Genomic DNA, 17,233 nt, shown 5'->3' with positions numbered 1-17,233 from the left:
TTTGGCCCAGCTCATCACACTGTGACGACAGCAACGATTTCGTGACTGCTGGGATTCATATTCTTCGTTCTTTCGGTAAAGTCACGTAGAAGGGAAGTAATAAAAATAAAACAATAAAATTATCACGACGTTTCGACTGCAACACAAGCAATCATCATCAGGTGTGAAAACCACAAGAAGACATTTTTTGAAAAAAGTGGCTAACGTTAAGGAAAAAACGCCACTTTTTTCAAAAAAATTATTGTTGTGGTTTTCACACCTGATGATGATTGCTTGTGTTGCAGTCGGAACGTCGTGAGAATTGTATTGTTTTATTATTATTATTATATTATTTCCATTCTACGTGACTTTACCGAAAGAACCAACAACAAGAATAATAGCGTTTCACAAACACGGCTGAATATTGTGGCTTTGCATCACGGCTCCTATGGAAACTCCCCGCAACCTGCAAACGCCATAAAACAGCGGCGGCATACACCCATCATTTCCAACTCCGGTTGATGGGGCGTTTGTTTTAAATTATAGGTCTCAACGTGACCGTGCATTTTCAGTGAATGTGGGATTTTTCTTTTAGTTGCGTCAACGGAAAGCAATTTAAAGCATTCGGGGCCGTCTGGTGTCGTTTGTTTTTATTGTTTTGCGCGACCGCTGTCAGAGTGGGTAAAGTGGTCTTTGTAGATCGAGAGAAGAAACCGTGTTTCGGACTTGTTGCTCTCGTAATGCACGTGCAAGGGCCCTAAGGAGGATGGGGGCGAGGGGGGCGTTGTGAAATCGGAGTAATGATCACAGCCCCCCACCCCTTGGCATTTAACGCTGTGAATGAAACATGAATCAACCGTGCTCACAAAAAAACCACTGAACGCAGGGTCGAAATGCCATTTACTAAACTGCGCTGCTCCACAAAGCATGGCGCTTTTATCGGAATAGCGATGACAACGGGCTTTCCAGAACTGGCACTTTCTCCCCGTTCAGGGTATTTGATAAGAAATGTAACAAAGGTTTATGCCGATTATTGATTTCGTACTTAAACTGCTGCCATCTTTTATAGTGCTGCACTGTGCGTCATAATTGTGACTTTAGCTGCCGAATTACTCTACCAAGTAGGTCACCCCATTGTATTAATAATGAATGCAGAATCAGTTTTGTTTTACGTTTTACTACGAAGGTTGAGACGATTAAGGCTTTGGCTGGGTACTTCACAAGGGGGGCGGCGAGTGGGTTAGAGGGTGCACGACGACAACTCATTCTTGTAGTGAAGAACTATGGCTGATGACGATCATCATTGTCAAGGTGTGTGTGTGTATATAATTAACACCTACTTTGGAAAAGGCAGAATACATGAGATATGAGGTCACTTCTCAGTGAAGTCGCACAAAGTGCTAGCTGCAGTGGGCAATTAAGCGTACCCTTTAAAATCTCTGACATTCTTTTGGACGGTAAATTATGCTTCCCAAAAAGGCACCCGTTATTTAAAAGCATTCCTTAGTGCAAAGAAAATAGCAGTGCGAGGGATCGAAAAGTGATATGTGCATGCAGCCCTACCTAAACTGTAGCCTATCATCCTGTGAGTTTCGTCAAATGATACTCGGAACCGATATTTGACATTTTCAGAGATGGAATTTATCCAAAGTTCAGAACCAAATTTTAATGCGCTGAGTTTTTCCTGTTGTTGTGAAGTGATTGATAAACCGTGTTCACTACACTCGACCCACTTTGATCACAGGCAATTGTCTGGATTCAAACCCTGGACCTTAGCGGTGCCAGCTCAGTCCTCTGCCCTCTAAGCCACCGGCCACCTCACGTGTGCATACTAATTCAATGTAATTACATCCTGAGCTCTCCAGTGTTTGCAGTAGTAATTACAAATATCAATGAAGATGTGTGTTCTCTGATTATACTTTACAGTTGCTTAACAACTTCACATTTTCTTCCAATCGGTGCACTATGTACAAATAACAATGATAGTTATTGGGTAAAGAGCTTATGCATGTTGTAAAAGCTTTGTTTATATGCAACTCTAAAGAAATTGGATGGAAAACAATAAAACATGGTGAGCTAATTGAGGTTATTAAGTGAGAGGAAGCAGGGTTCATGCCCTAAGGTTTAAGGGGGGGGGAGGGGGGGCATTGCTCCAGTTAATGGCAAGCAGAAGACAGCCGAGGCTGTCTCCTTAGCAGCCCGAAAGGAGTGGGCCCGCATCTCATTGGCAGGAAAACAAATACTGCTTCGTGGTGCAGTGGTCTTCGCAATGAGTATCTCCATATTTTATGAAACAGTGTCTACCCCTGGTTATATGCAGTCCCGTGCATTCCTGAAATCAACATCAGAGCGGGAGACAGCAGTGGTTTAAGAAGGTAAAGGTGCAGTCCCATAACTGCTTGCTCACGCCACTTGCTGGTGGAAGGGCCTCCACTAGAGGGGGCTCCAGAGATCTCATCGAGATGGTGTTTTTGGCCTACTCTGCCATGCCGGTCGTAAGTCTCTAAAGAGTTGTAAAGAACAACCCACACTTCACCGCGCCATTTTTCACTGTGGTGTACACGTACCAAAAAAACTTGTCGATGGTTTTTTAGTGCAATTATAATTTTTATATGGAGATGTTTTTTTTTTATCAGTTGAGCTAATGGTGGTGATTATTTTTACTCAGCCTTTTACGATTTACGTATATGAGAAAAGTAACTTTAAGATAGATTTCATTTCGATATTAGTAGACCACTGGAGCTATGCACTTTTACATCTTGATTGATGATTCGTTTCTTTTGAACTGCATTTTGTGTTGAGCTCGTTGTCCTTGCCCCGCACCTCCGATTAGCACGTTTTGCTATGTACGGTGTGAAACAAGTTCAACATACACTACGTATTTTACTGCATACAGGAGGTAAGTGCAAGCAGATTTTGCCTATAATGGCAGCGCACTTATTGTGCCACACTTCCTAACAACGCTTGCCGATCTCTTTCCACCGATAAGTCGACATTCATTATCTTCCTGCCAAAGGGCATTACGTTGATAATTTTCCAAAAATAACAAGAAAATTGGACTAAGAAGTCCTGTTAAAGCTGTTGCACTATATGGGTAAGTTTTGAGAATTATACCACCAGTGTTTCCCTTTGTGTCATTACAGTTTGTTGTGGATGGTTACAGCATTTATATTACCACTTTTATAACCCTATTGCTGGAATTGGGAAAATGTAGGCCGATTCTAAGTAACTGATCGAAATACAATTATGAAAAGGATGTCTTTGCTTTATCTAATTGAACAAAAAAAACTATCGTTGTAATGGACAGTGCATTCGATAGACCAGGGGTCGGCAACCAAAAATAACAAGAAGAGCCATTTTCTTTTTCGAATTCGGTAAAAAAACGCATTATTTCAAGAGCCACAATGCATGTGGATACGAGATGGTGGGTCCTTGAATAAATTACGCCACGAAGCAGTCCTTGAAAGAGTCGCCGCGTGCGGCACCAGAGCCGCAGGTTTGCCGACCTCTGTGATAGACAGGCCGACGTTTTTATTTCAGCCGGTAAGGTCCCATCTAGCTCAGCAGCTCTGTTAAAGAGGACGACCGCAGCAACCCAGAACCTTTGGCAGCGGTGGAAGTCACAGGGTTTTGCAGGGAGGGAATGTGCAAACTTGACAAGAGGAAAAATACACATTATTTACATGGAACATGCCAGAACTTGTTATAAACAGGATACACATTGCATATTTATTGAAAACAAATAAAAACAGGGTATAAAAAATACTGTTACAGATGCATGTAAATAAACCGTATATACTGCCTCAGAAATAAAAGCAGTCCTTCCTAATGGTCTGAAAGCAAACATCAAAGGCAGGGTAAAAGTAAAAAAGCAGAGAAAGAGCTATCTGATACCAGAGAAGCATGATGACATCATTTTTGAAACATGGCAAACAAAAGCTAGAATGTGCAAAACTATCTAAAACTATTAGGCAGAAAGTGATTGAAGATGGGATAAACAAAGTTAGCTTGAAAGCAACAAACGTGAATGTTGATCATCGGTAAATTACAAATGGTAGATCTCGGAAGCAAGATGACACTGTAAAGCATTTGATGAACTAATTATACACCGAGTGTGGTAAAAAGAAATATCGATTTCCCCCAGGAGAAAAACAACGGACTGTATATTTTTCTGAGTAGGACGTTCCAGATATCGCACTTGATAAAATTACCACTGCTCTTGACAGTCGGGAGAAGGGGACATTTCCCTGACCACATGAGATACCTGTGGATATCGTCCAAGAAAGCGGCACCAGCCATTGAACTACAATTACCGGATATATGTACTCTTTGGTTCTTTCGGTAAAGTCATGTAGGTATAGATAAAATACGAGATCTTTGTTTACCGAAGATTTGCACAATAATGAAACGGCTCACTCGTAGAATGATGTCCCAAACACTCCTCTGTTGAGAAATGGTGAACAAACTGCTTTGAAACATTATAGACTCATGAGCACATCATCACATATATATACATATAAAATGTTCATGAATAGCATAGGGAACTAAATTATGAACACGTTGAAAGTCAAGCAACCACATGCTCAAGCTGATCAAGCTGGATCCAGAAAACAAATGGTCTACCATAGACCACATATATACCATGAATAAGATCCGAGAAAAGATAAATGCGTATCAGTTTATATTATGTTGCCATTATTAAGGTACGAGGTCTGACAGTGCTGAGATACATGCGAAGAGAATGAGAGCAGTGACAGCTCCAACGTTTTGTACACTCATCTGAGATATTAAATCAGCTCTTATAAAGGAGTGAGATGAGTTGTGGCTCTGCAAGACTGCGTGGAGATGCTTTCATCCAGCGATGGGTAGACAATGGCTGATGAGATGTTTCTGTGCACTTAACCGACTGACTCGTCCAGATTTCTTTGTGTCTCTAACTAACCACCTTTGGACCCTTAGACTTGTAAGATTGATGTGTATGGGTTTAGCCGTGCACTCTTAATGTCAGTTGCATTGTCATTGAAATCTAAAGGTTATCATGGAAGGTAAACGTGACAGGTTTATGGCACTGTGACCTCATGTCTCACATACCACACCAATCGCACGTTTGCAAAATCCCCCCCTCCACCCCCCTTACATTGCACGTCATAAACATACCGTGGTTGTCCTACAAACGATGATGACGATGTTGTACAAACGTCTTCTCAGAAACAAGGCTGTGCTGCACCAGCCATTCGTACAGTCTCGTGTTTACATTGGGCTCAGCTGTGTTTGTTATTGCCACCATGCGATTGCTCTCCCAAGCAGAATTTGCTTGTTGCTTAGTGGAATCGACACACCTTAGCTCCCTGCCACTGGAGCGTAATTTGAATAATTATCGTACATCACAAAAAAACATTAAGATAACCCACAGATATGCTTATTGGGGTATCTACAATGATGGTCGGAGATACATCGAGCTCTATGGTGGAAAAGCTACCATTCTTGGATATTTTAATCGAAAAGAGATCAGATGGTTCCATTGGCCACTGTCTACAGGAAAGCAACCCAAACTGATGCCTACCTAAAACCTGACTACCACCACCATCCATCCCAGAAGAATTCTCTCATCAAAACTCTACACCATAGAGCTCAAAGTATCTCCAACCATCATCACCTAGCCAGTGAACTGGAACACGTACACCAAGCTCCCAAGATGAATGGATATTCAGACTACACAATCCGTGAAGCTATCACCCCAACCGTTGGGATAGAACCATCTGATAACGCAATGAAAACCATCACCTTGCCATACATAGCAGGGGTCACCAAGCACATTTCCAAAATCATGAGCAAACACAAGATCCCCAGGTTCGATTTAAGACAGTAGATCAAATTCGTGATCTGATCCCATCTGTGAAGGATGTGATCCCTGACATGCAATACCCCGGCGTCTACAAACTAAGCTGTGTTTGCGGCAGTAGTTACATTGGGGAAACTAAACGACATGTCTCGGACCGTGTTCGTGAGCATAAAGCAAATCTGAAACACGGCAGGACCAATACTTCGGCCGTAGCTGATCATTGTTTTAATGCAGTTGGCTCACACCAAATTGATTTCTCTAAGACGAAGGTACTTTGCAAGCCCACTGGCTATCAACAAAGATTTGTTCCTGAAGCCATCCATATATACAGACATAGACACAATTTCAACCGAGAGGATGGGTACAAACTCAGCAATCACTGGAAGGACATTATCAGCCAGTTTAAGTCATAACTGGCTGTAATGTTTCCATTTTAGCACTGTCCGTTGCTCACCAGTTTTTAATCCCTCACAATAACATAAGCTCCTCCGCTCATGCTCCCCCAGGATTCTTGTCCCCCACCCACTCCGTTCTGACACTTGGGATACGCCCATTTTAAACCTTTATAAACAGTTTGCCTTTAGAGGCTAACCCCTCCTTTTTTCTCTTTTCCACCCCATGACGACCGCTTGTGTTGCAATCGAATCGTCGTAGTTTTTTGTAAAATATTTTTTTACCGATCTACGTGACTTTACCAAAAGACCCAAAGAATATAAATGTCTGCAGTCACGAAAGCTTTAAGTCAGTGACATTATAGCTCGCCAATGATGTTAGGCCATAGCCGAGAAATTTAACTCAGGCGGCCAGGCTGGTCGCAAGGTATGCGAACTACTGCAACACTACCGCACGATCACATTTATTGAAATAAGTCAATGGTACATCACTGTTGGTGGGGTTAGGTATGGTACACCAGTGGGCACACATTTACAAAATATCGGCATAAAAGGTCAGAAAAGCCCTCTCAAAAGTACATTGACCTTTGTTGCTGCATTGTGTGCAATGGGTGGCCTTTGTAAAAAAAATAAAGAGTCTATATATACAACACAATAGCAATGAAACAGTAATAAAGCATAGCAAATCTGCTTTGTCTGTTGTACTTTGTGTCTATACAACTTAATCCTTGTATGGATTATTCCAGAGAATATGTTGTTTGAAGCTGTTCATAATCACTTGGAATTCCAGGGGCTGGATTTAAGAAAAAAAAATCGGGTGCATATTTTTCATCGCGTTTTGTAAGACTAGAAGGGTGGTAGGCAGGTGCATAAGATTTAACCACCAAATCCGATGGGTTTATCCTCCCCACCCAATATGTCTAGACAATTCATTTCAGTATCATTTTTAGCAGTCAGCATTGAAATGATGTTAATTAGAATATTTAGCTCTCGGGCATTGTTACTCACGGCTTTCATACGACATGGTAATGCTTGGTGACTGAGGCACACACACGTGTTTAATTATTTTATATTCCTTTGATGAGTTGTGTATGTTGGCATATTGCTCTGATTTTGTTTAGTTTGAGTGCTTCTCTCCTCCCTCTTTTGGAATTCATTGTAGATTAAGTGTACACTTATGCCCCTATATTGAGACTTGCTGAGCGAGCTGAAGTAAAAGAAAATCTCATTGTCTCCATACTCATATGAGCATGTTTTTGACAGCTCTAAGGCAATGGTGAATGGATATTTTCTGTTTTATTGTAGGAATCTTATTCTCGCGAGGACCTAATTGTTGAGTGTCATGACAGAATTGACCCCATACATTTGTTGAGTAGTTCCGACGGACGTACTCGGAGACGGAGGTAACTTAAGGGCTTTCGCCAGAGCTTATTAAAGCTTATCAATATTACACAGGGTACACAACTCCCAGGGGCTAGGGGTCCTACTCTGAGTCCAGGTCCCTGCCGGCTAGCTCCGGTCTCTCTCTCTCTCGTGTCGGATCGTGGGTTCTGCCGACTCCACCGAGCGGAGAGAGAAGCACCTCTACGGCTACCACCGGCTTCTCCCCAGACTCCCTATTCGATCCCTCTCTCTACCCCTGGTTCCCTCTTCACCCTGCTTACTCTACCCGTTCCCACAGTGACCCCGCTTATGTCACGGGGTATCCCTTTTAACCTCCAGGAGCCGTGACGTCATGTGCACTGTCCAGCGCGCGTGACCCCACGTCCCGTGACGTCATCACACTGGACAGCGCACACGATGCCACTACTCTCCTCTACTCCTCTACACATTCATGATCATGTACAGATATTGTTAATCCACTGCTGTAATGAAGGTTTTCCCATGCCATGTTGATCATGGGGGTTGTTTGGCCATACCTCACCATCACGCTGGTCTGTGTTGGTTGGTGAAAGGGTGGGCCCAGTACGAGTTTAGATATCAGTCACCAGATGCATAGCATCGTGCACGAACTACACCTGCCACCACTCTTCCAAATCTTCATGTATTCCTTGAGTCTCTTTACAAAGTGAATGTTACCTGTACCATTTACTGAGTTGAGGGATCCTTACGTGCCACAATCACCACAGTGTCTTATATATCCATGTAGACGATGGATATGGATCATAGTTCAAACATTTTTCTTGGGTGTACATATGCACACTATACTTGCTAAAAAATACATACTACATTAGTAAATAACAAGCTAAGTAAAATAAGAACGTTTTACATCTCCCAACGAGAGGAAAAGAAGATATTAATATTTAGGCTGACTCATTCTTTATGAAGACTGCGGCTTGGAGTGAGAGAGTGTGCTTTTATTTAATACCACACAATGGCATTATTTATTTAGTATTTAAAAAAGTTATTACGCCCCAACTGTATGTATGTATAATCACCAACCTATGCTGATCAGCGCGGCGAATTGTGGCCAAACACACTCGCTTGTCTGCCGCACATCAACCACGGACCCGGTATGCAGTGGCGCTCGTTCCACCAGACATAATACAGGCTGGGTAGACGAAAGAAGCAGAGGGTATTAAGAATCACTGGGTACATAGAGGATGCCATCTGGATATGAATATCCACGTTGTACCTGTCCCCTCCGTTGTCATTGATGCATAACGCCTTGAGGTTTTATGATGAAAGGGGCTGTTATTGTTACTAATTATACTATACCAGGAATGTATCACATATGCAGAATATCCTGACATGCAAAGTTATTTGGGTAAAGGATATAGCCTAGGAGTTTCAAAATAGAATATCGGTGCCCTTACTGGACTTAGTTGCCTCCTTGATTTGTTTGTTTGACAAACATAACTTCCCAGTGCCGAATATCTGATTCAAGAAGAGGCAAATGTACATGTTTCTGGCAGGTTTTGTCTTCTTTATATGAAATACCCTACTGAAAAATGGTACATTTAGCATAGTCTTCATTTAAAATCCACTGTCATAGCACATCGCGCCTCCGATTAACACCGTTTGCTACATACGGTGCGAATGAAGTTCAACATACATTTAATCAAAATACTATTTTAAATTACTTGACAACGAAGAATGAAAATACATTGGAGAATCAAACAGATTCCAAACAATACATTTAATGTTACTGATCTTTAATGCGCAGAACATTTTATTAAAACATAAGCAAATACCACGATATGCAGCTGCTTAATTCATTGGAGGATGCAACATGCTTGGATTATCAAACAGCTGGTGAATGAAGGCAGCAAATGTAAAACCATCTGTCCAGACCTAGGCGACATGAGTCACGGTCTGGTCTCAGGGGCGTCTGCTTAGAATTCCACATTATGGCCACGTACAGCTATTGCTGGCTGGAATTGTTATACCACTGCTTTGTCACACTGGTGACTCAACCTGTCTGACCTCAGCTCGTACCCAATCTTGTCCTGGGGTCACTGCGACGAGACAACACATTTGTCTCAAAGGAGTTGTTTTAGCATGACTTGAACTGGACTTGGGAAATAATAAAACAAAAAACTCAACACGTATGTCAATAACATTGTGGCCTTCAAATGAAAAGTATATAATCGGTGACGTTTCAGGAAATGGCCATTCTGCATACAACGCAACTAATGCGGTATCACCAAGTAATTGTTTAATTCATATAAGCAGGCACATTTAGCAAATTCACACTGGGCTTGGAAAAAATGTAAACAATCTCGATTTGATCTAGATTTGAAGCTTTCGTGACTGCAGGAATCCATACTCGTTGGTTCTTTCGGTAAAGTCACGTAGGTATAAAATAAAATAAATCACGACGTTTCGATTGCTAACACAAGGCAATCATCATCAGGTGGGAAAACCACAGCAAGAACATTTTTGGCTGAAGTTGGAGAGAGATTCGCGTGGTAAGAGGTTATTTACTTGTGCCTGCTTATATGAATTAAACAATTACTTGGTGATACCGCATTAGTTGCGTGGTATGCAGAATAGCCATTTCCTGAAACGTCACCGATTATATACTTTTCGTTTGAAGGCCACAATGCTATTGACATACGTGTTGAGTTTTTTTGTTTTGTTATTTCCCAAGTCCACTTTAAGTCATGCTAAAACAACTCCTTTGAGACAAATGTGTTGTCTCGTCGCAGTGACCCCAGGACAAGATTGGGTACGAGCTGAGGTCAGACAGGTTGAGTCACCAGTGTGACAAAGCAGTGGTATAACAATTCCAGCCAGCAATGGCTGTACGTGGCCATAATGTAAACATTACTTATTTTATACGTGTAAATAGTATTAATGTTAGACTACAGTCAGATATCGTAGTTTGATGCACATTAAGATCCTTAAATGGGCAACTTCTCTTATCCACAAATGTACTTATCCGTGACCCTGTCTCCGACATTATCAAGAGAGGATTACCACATTCAATTGTGCGTACAGATATTATATTCATAAATATACCCAACAAATTATCCGAATAGATCGATAAAAGTTCGGATGATCAAAAACAAATATTTGGGATTATTCCCAAGACGAAAGTGATGCGACTGAAACAACTTCACTTGCTATCGGTAAACGAAAGAGTGGACTATGAGACTCTCGTTTTTTTCTTAAATCTATCCATGGTCACACCCGCCAACTTTGCGATCTACTGTAACGGTACATTCCCGCCCACTCAGCGAGCTCTGGCCCTCCTCTGCACGCCATCCCCGCTCCTGGTCACCATCGGAGGTCGTTCCCTCAGTCACTATGGCCCAGCCCTCTGGAAATCACCACCCATCCATCTCCACCTCTCCGGCTGCCTCCTTACGTTGAAGTCATTCCTCAAAACGTCCCTCTTTGGTAGCGCCTTTCCCACCTCCCCTTGCCATCCTCCATGGCTGCCGACCTTCCCTTTGTGCAGTGTTCATTACCGTTTGGCACTTTGACACGTTTAGTGTCGTGATTCATCACCGTGGTACGTTAAGTCAAGTAAGATGACACCACTACAGCTTATTTCCCACCGAAAGTGGTGTCACTGTGACGTTCACTTATGTCACTTTTGTGAGCTGAAGACACATTGATATAGAACATAATTTAAATGGTCCGAACATTTCAACCTTTGCCTCAAATATCTGAGAATAAAATGACGTAATTTTTTTTTGTTATGTTAAACTCATCCCTAGGATTCATACTCTTAGTTCTTTCCGTAAAGTCACGTAGGTAAAAAATTAAATAAAAATTTATAAAAATAAAACAATAAAAATCACGACGTTTCGGAGGCAACACAAGTCTCCGTCATCAGGTGGGACCGTCACAGCCAGATTTTCTGCAGCAAATTTTTATTTCGAAAGAACTAAGAGTATGAATCCTTGCAGTCACGAAAGCTTCAAATCTAGAATTCATCCCTAGGAGATAATACATCAATAATATAATGTGAAAGAAGGTTGAGCTCCACTGTGTAAAAAAGTAACAAATTGAATGCGAGATTTCTGACGTGCCTAACATTCGATTGCGATCATAGGTTGAATGAGCCTTTGCAGCCAAAACATTATTTTTCCCAATAAAGCTTCGGAACCTTGCGAAACTTGTGTTTAGTTATTGATGTGTGATTGCACGAAGCTCCGCAGGGGAGCGGGTTGACAGCCATAGTGCCGCACGGAGCCAGACAGACTGCACGAAGCCGATGAAAAAGAGTTTCACTCATATACCGGTAGACGACAAAAAGTTGAAGTTCAAACAAATACGCATCATAGTGCAAATATGTTTGTAAACGTATCACTTAATACATGATGGTTTACATTTTTTTCAGTCGATGTTTTATAAACACAACACAAAAATTGTGCTAGCTTCTGGCAACTCTAAAGCAAAAAAAAATTGTAATTTCGCTTGATATGTGGATGGATATAATTGTTGACCTTTACCCATTTTTCTTTAACATTGTTCATTAATTCTTTATGTGGAAACTAATTGCGTTGTTATCTTACTTGGGTTATACTTATTTAGGGTGATAGTACTCATTTCATAATACAACAACGATTCAGCTGGTTTCACCCTGTCGAATGTTATGTTCCCCAAGTTTCCTTTTTTCTATCCCTTGAGATGGTGGCAGTTGGAAATGTTTTGAAGCTATTATTAAAATGTGAAAGTGTACTCTTGTGTAATTGTGCCATGCCAACATTTATGACATTCCTTGGCTCACATTTATACGTTTCGAAATGGCATTATTTACATTGTACTAGCCTAGACGGATTCATTTCTATAGCAGTGGCAGAACAAACATGCTTTAAATTGACAAGGGATATCATTAACGAAGTACGTATTGCATTAAAAGATAAATAGGCATTTACTGTATTGCATCAATGGTCACCAAAATGGTGAAAATATTGCAGAGGAAAGAATTCTGTGATCGGGAACAAAGCCCAGCAGCAGTGAGAAGGCCGTGCTTGCTGGTTTCCTCTGCTTTTCTGTAACTTCAAAATAGCTAAGGAATGAAAGAAATGAGGGGAAAGTGTGAGCTAATATACTGCCTGGAATTGGAGCTGGAGTGAAATAAAAAAAAAGGAACATTTTTCCATATACAGGCAAAAACAGGGCGGCCCACGACCACGCAAAAAAAAAAAACTGGCAGGAATGTAACTCCAAGGTTGTCAGAGGTATGTGAGGAGAGGGTGAACGCTCTGATGGACCTGGATATCTTTCAGCTGAGCTTTCCAAATAAGGGCAAAGGAGGAGATGCAGCTACAAGTTTAAAGTCCCGCAGAGTGGCTGGGAATACAGATTCCGCTGTATATATTTGATTAAATACGCTACTGAATCACGTGTTCCTATGAAGTAATTCAATACATAAGTAAGGTATCTTTGTAAAACAACATGATTTGACAGTGAAAAAGTAACGAGACGTTTTAACTCCTAAGTCGTTTCATATCGATGTGAAATAACGTGTGTGTACGCATTAACACGACCGTAGTGTGAAACGTTGCTGTCAAATAAATCAGCTTCGTGTATTTGTCATTCTAATAAGTCGAGTCACGTCATTAATTGAAACGTATCTAAACGGCGTTAATTCCCATTGCCTGCTAAAAAAATAACAAGCCCCCAACATGCATTCTAGCAAATGGGGCGTGCTAAAACCTGGGGCGTACTCAAGGCAAGCAAGGCGTCACGCGGTGGGGGTGGGGGGGGACTCTTACGGTGAAGGAGCTCCCGCGGAGTTTCCTCTAAAGCCCGCTGCGTGGGTATGCGACCTGACAGAGGACCTCCGTCTGTCTGGTGAGTTGATCGCTGGTGGTGGTGGCGGTGGAAGAGCGTCTTCAGGGGTTTGCCTGCGAAGCGCGCCTGTGGGTGCGCGCGTTTGTCCCCTGCGAACGGGGATGGAGGTGGGCGACCGCCAGCCTTTCTATCGAAAGCCATTCTAAATAGCAGGTATAGCAACTTTCACTGAGCTCTTTACGAGCTCCCTCTCTTTTCCAGATGAGCAGTCTCGAAGGCGTTTTACACGAGAACTTGGCTTAATAATTGAACGAGCGTTCGCCGACTTTTGGTGAGAATCAGTTCTCGTGATAAATGAACGGTGAAATAAATAGGTTGTTACAGAGAGGTGCTTTGTTTTTGAAGCCAACTTTACTACGGTCATTAAGTGTTACAATTCGTCGGACTAGAAAAGTCTTTAGTGGTGTGTGATGTTTGCAAGTTGAGGCCGTGTTGTGCGTAACAGTTGTGTGTGTTGATGATTGCGAGTGTGTGTGTGTGTAACTTGTCATTTTAACCCTTTGATTTATTTGAATGCCAAATTGTCCAGTTTTGTTTGAACCAATGATTAACAAGACAAGCGTTTACCTGTGTTTCATGCTAACGCTTTCAACATTTTGAAAAGCATAAATGAAGTACTTATTTGTTCAACAAAGCTGTATTGTACACGTGTCACCATGAAAATAATCTGCAGAGTTAAACATTTGTTTCTTAAATTACCCAAAACTACTCACACTGGCTCTTCAGCCATCTTTATCAGTGTTACCTCATATAGTGGAGTTTAATATATAAACACACGTTTTTTCCCTTGCAAGCATTCTAAATAATGTTAAAGAGTATCAAGTAAGAGCTCTGAGTCAAAGCACAACACGTGCAATCATAGTGCATTTGGTATATAAAAAACTGTTTGCGTAAGTGAATATTTTAATAAGTAAGCAAATAGAGGACCGTGTGTTATATTAAAAGTAAACAGACATCTGTGCCCCAATAACGTAATCGGGAGAATAACAATTTTCAAGCCAGTGCTGTTGAGGCTGAATGTCTTATGGGACATTTTTTCTTACTCAAACTCACATTGAAGTTAAAAAACAAAGTGTTATTAGGTTACCCATACACAGCAACAGTCGTTAAGAACAATATTTCCCATTTGTATACCTTGCTGGAGAAATGTTAAGGCATTTTACCGCTTTAACTTTACGGTTACTCGCATTTAAAAAGTTAAAGGGACAGAATGGTGAAGAACTTATTTTTTGTCCAAGCTGACACAAACCAGTGGAAGGTTGCAAATAGCCAGACACGTAAAACAGCAGGCGGGACTAACTAGCGGACGTGTAGCGTTGCCAGACCATAGCAGCCCTGTGCTAAATCCTGTAATTACAGGACTCGGTGGCACGGTGACAAATGCCACATGCCAGAGAGAGGGCGGTACCAGTTTGTGGTTTAAATTGCAGCTGCGTCGGATGGGATGCCGCTGCATTTTGTGAGGCTTAAGTGAAAATCCATGCAACTTCAAGCTCGGATTTTGAAGATTTTAAAAAAATTGTATGTGCTTGTGTGCGTTGAATTTAATGATTTTCGGTTCGTTGGATGTTTAAAGTCATGTTTATGTAAACAAAGAAATACGTACAGTAGAATAATTCACCTCGAAATTTTTTCTTTAAATAAAAGTCTCAAAGTAAACTTAAGTGCTACGTAAAATAAGTGGTTGTAAAGTTTTGATACGTTGATTATAGTGGAGCAAATGCAATTGAGCAATTGCTGTCGTGTCTTTTATCATGGTGCAATGAAAGGTATAATATAAGCAATGCCACTTTTTGCAACGTAATATATCCCTTGCCATTCTAAAAATGACGCCAATGTCATTGTGAGACACATATGAAGATTACAACCGTCACCGTCATTTGACCGTGCCATGAGAACATAATGGCTTACTCTTTGCACAGTTTATTGCATGATCATTACCAATGCCAGCAGGAGAGCACAGAGGCCCGCGTGTTCAGCATGCAAAGTGCGCAGTTGTAATTGTCTCTGCTTGTTATTTGCCCCGGTTTCAAAGATCAGAAACTGTAACCAGATGGCCACTAAGAGGTGCGTGTGGTGTCGACAGTCGGTAACATTGGGCTCAACGCTTGTTTGCAAACTTCCGTTCGTTGAGTTTTGGTGTTTGAAAAGGATACCCCGTGTTTTAAGTTGACCCTAAGATGCATTTTGCGTTGTTGAAGTTAAAACTAATTTTTATATGAAAATAACCTTTTTTCAAGAACTCTTCCGTTGTTAAAAATAATGACAACGTGCAGGGTTTGATTTTGACGCACCAGTTCCAACAATGGGCGAGTTTATTACAGCCCCCAACTCTGTCCACTCAGCAGTCTAAACGGGTACACCAAAGTCCATCTGCAGGTTGCGTGTGGTGGGGTAAAGCGTGGGTGGACCCACCTCTTCAAAGACGTCTGGGTCAGCATAGAAGAGTAGACCAAAAATTCCTCTAGACACACTGTCCGGAGCTCCCTCTGATGGACTGTCTGGGGCTTCTGCCGACAGTGGCATGAGCAAGCACTTTTTAGGGTTGCACCTTTACCGCCTTTTATTCTTTGTAATGCTTTTAAGTAGAAGCTGATGGGAAAGCCCTCGTGCAGTGCATGATCGAGTCCACGCAAACAACCCACACACCCTCGGTGAACAAATGATGGAAGCAAGATATGTAATATAGGGACACAGAGCCAGGATAAGTTAATCGTGTGCACTGGTTGTTTGGATGTTAGAGGTTTACAATTTAAGCAGTTATAATGAATATGTGATTTCATAAAAAAAATATTTTATGGCACCAACAATTTTAAAGTTTTCGAAGGGATATTTAATTTTCAAGTCCAATACTAATTCAGTTCAATCCCAGGTAACGTGAAGAGCTGAAATTATTTCGTACAGGTCAGCAAAGTTGTCTACTGTGTCTACAACCATTGTGGCATAACAGGCAATACACAAGATGTAATGTTCATTGCAGTGAAACACAGCAGGTAACCCTAGTGATTTCAAACTCTCATTTTCACTTTTATATGAATGGAATCTGCTGTACTTTTACATTTACTACAGCATATTAAGAGCGTTCTATCAGAGCAACCATAAGGTTTTAAAGATCATCATGTTATCGCTAATAAACAGCTGTGGAAATTGTTCTGAACATGAATATTGTAATGCTTGATTCCCCAAATAAATAAATGGTTATATGATTGCAACCAAAATGTATTCACAATTAAATGTAATGTTTAAAAAAACAAGCTTAAACCATGCCACACTTTTACAAAGCTTTGTTAATCATGAATCGATTAAGCAATTGATATTTAACACCAGTTGATCACACCTGAGTTGTAAATGCTTTAATTATATTTCTAATAGACAATTTGGCTTTACTTGCATTTAAATGTGGTAATCTGTAAAAGAAAAAGGTGCGTGTGAAAGGTTGTTTTTGTATAGGCTGTTATCTTGTACTGTCTTGAGTCAAGACATAACTACCACCATAGCAGGTAGGGTTCTCATTGATCTTGAAAGAATAAATGTTTGCACTGCTAGGCAACTCATACTGTGCAAACAAACTGATCATTTCCAGGCATATGAACCTCATGGCGGGACCCCCGGGGTCCCATAAGCCCCCGGCTCTCGCATAAACATCAAATTATAATGTCAACAAAATCTTTGCTTTTTTCACCAATGGCTTTGAAATATGGTCGCATGTGTTGTCTTGTCAAACTATGCCTTTAAAACTGGAAACTACTTACCTGCAGTACCTCTA

The 17,233-nt window shown here is 41.2% G+C and overlaps 1 protein-coding gene across 7 annotated transcripts in view; it reads left to right on the top strand.

Annotated features, from left to right (window-relative positions):
- LOC133350644 (palladin-like) overlaps positions 1 to 17,233 on the top strand; it is a 148,313-nt gene that overhangs the window by 85,987 nt on the left and 45,093 nt on the right. The window contains exon 1 of one of the 7 annotated variants that reach the window (XM_061565243.1): positions 13,437 to 13,467. The exons of 5 other annotated variants lie outside the window; for them this stretch is intronic. The gene's annotated coding sequence lies outside the window, so the exon portion shown is untranslated. One more of the 7 variants, XM_061565242.1, reaches the window with a different exon arrangement.

Source organism: Lethenteron reissneri, chromosome 34 (assembly GCF_015708825.2).
Source record: "Lethenteron reissneri isolate LAM-NWPU_2019-01 chromosome 34, ASM1570882v1, whole genome shotgun sequence".
Classification (NCBI taxonomy): Eukaryota; Metazoa; Chordata; class Hyperoartia; order Petromyzontiformes; family Petromyzontidae; genus Lethenteron; species Lethenteron reissneri.
This window is presented reverse-complemented; position numbering and strand designations above follow the sequence as displayed.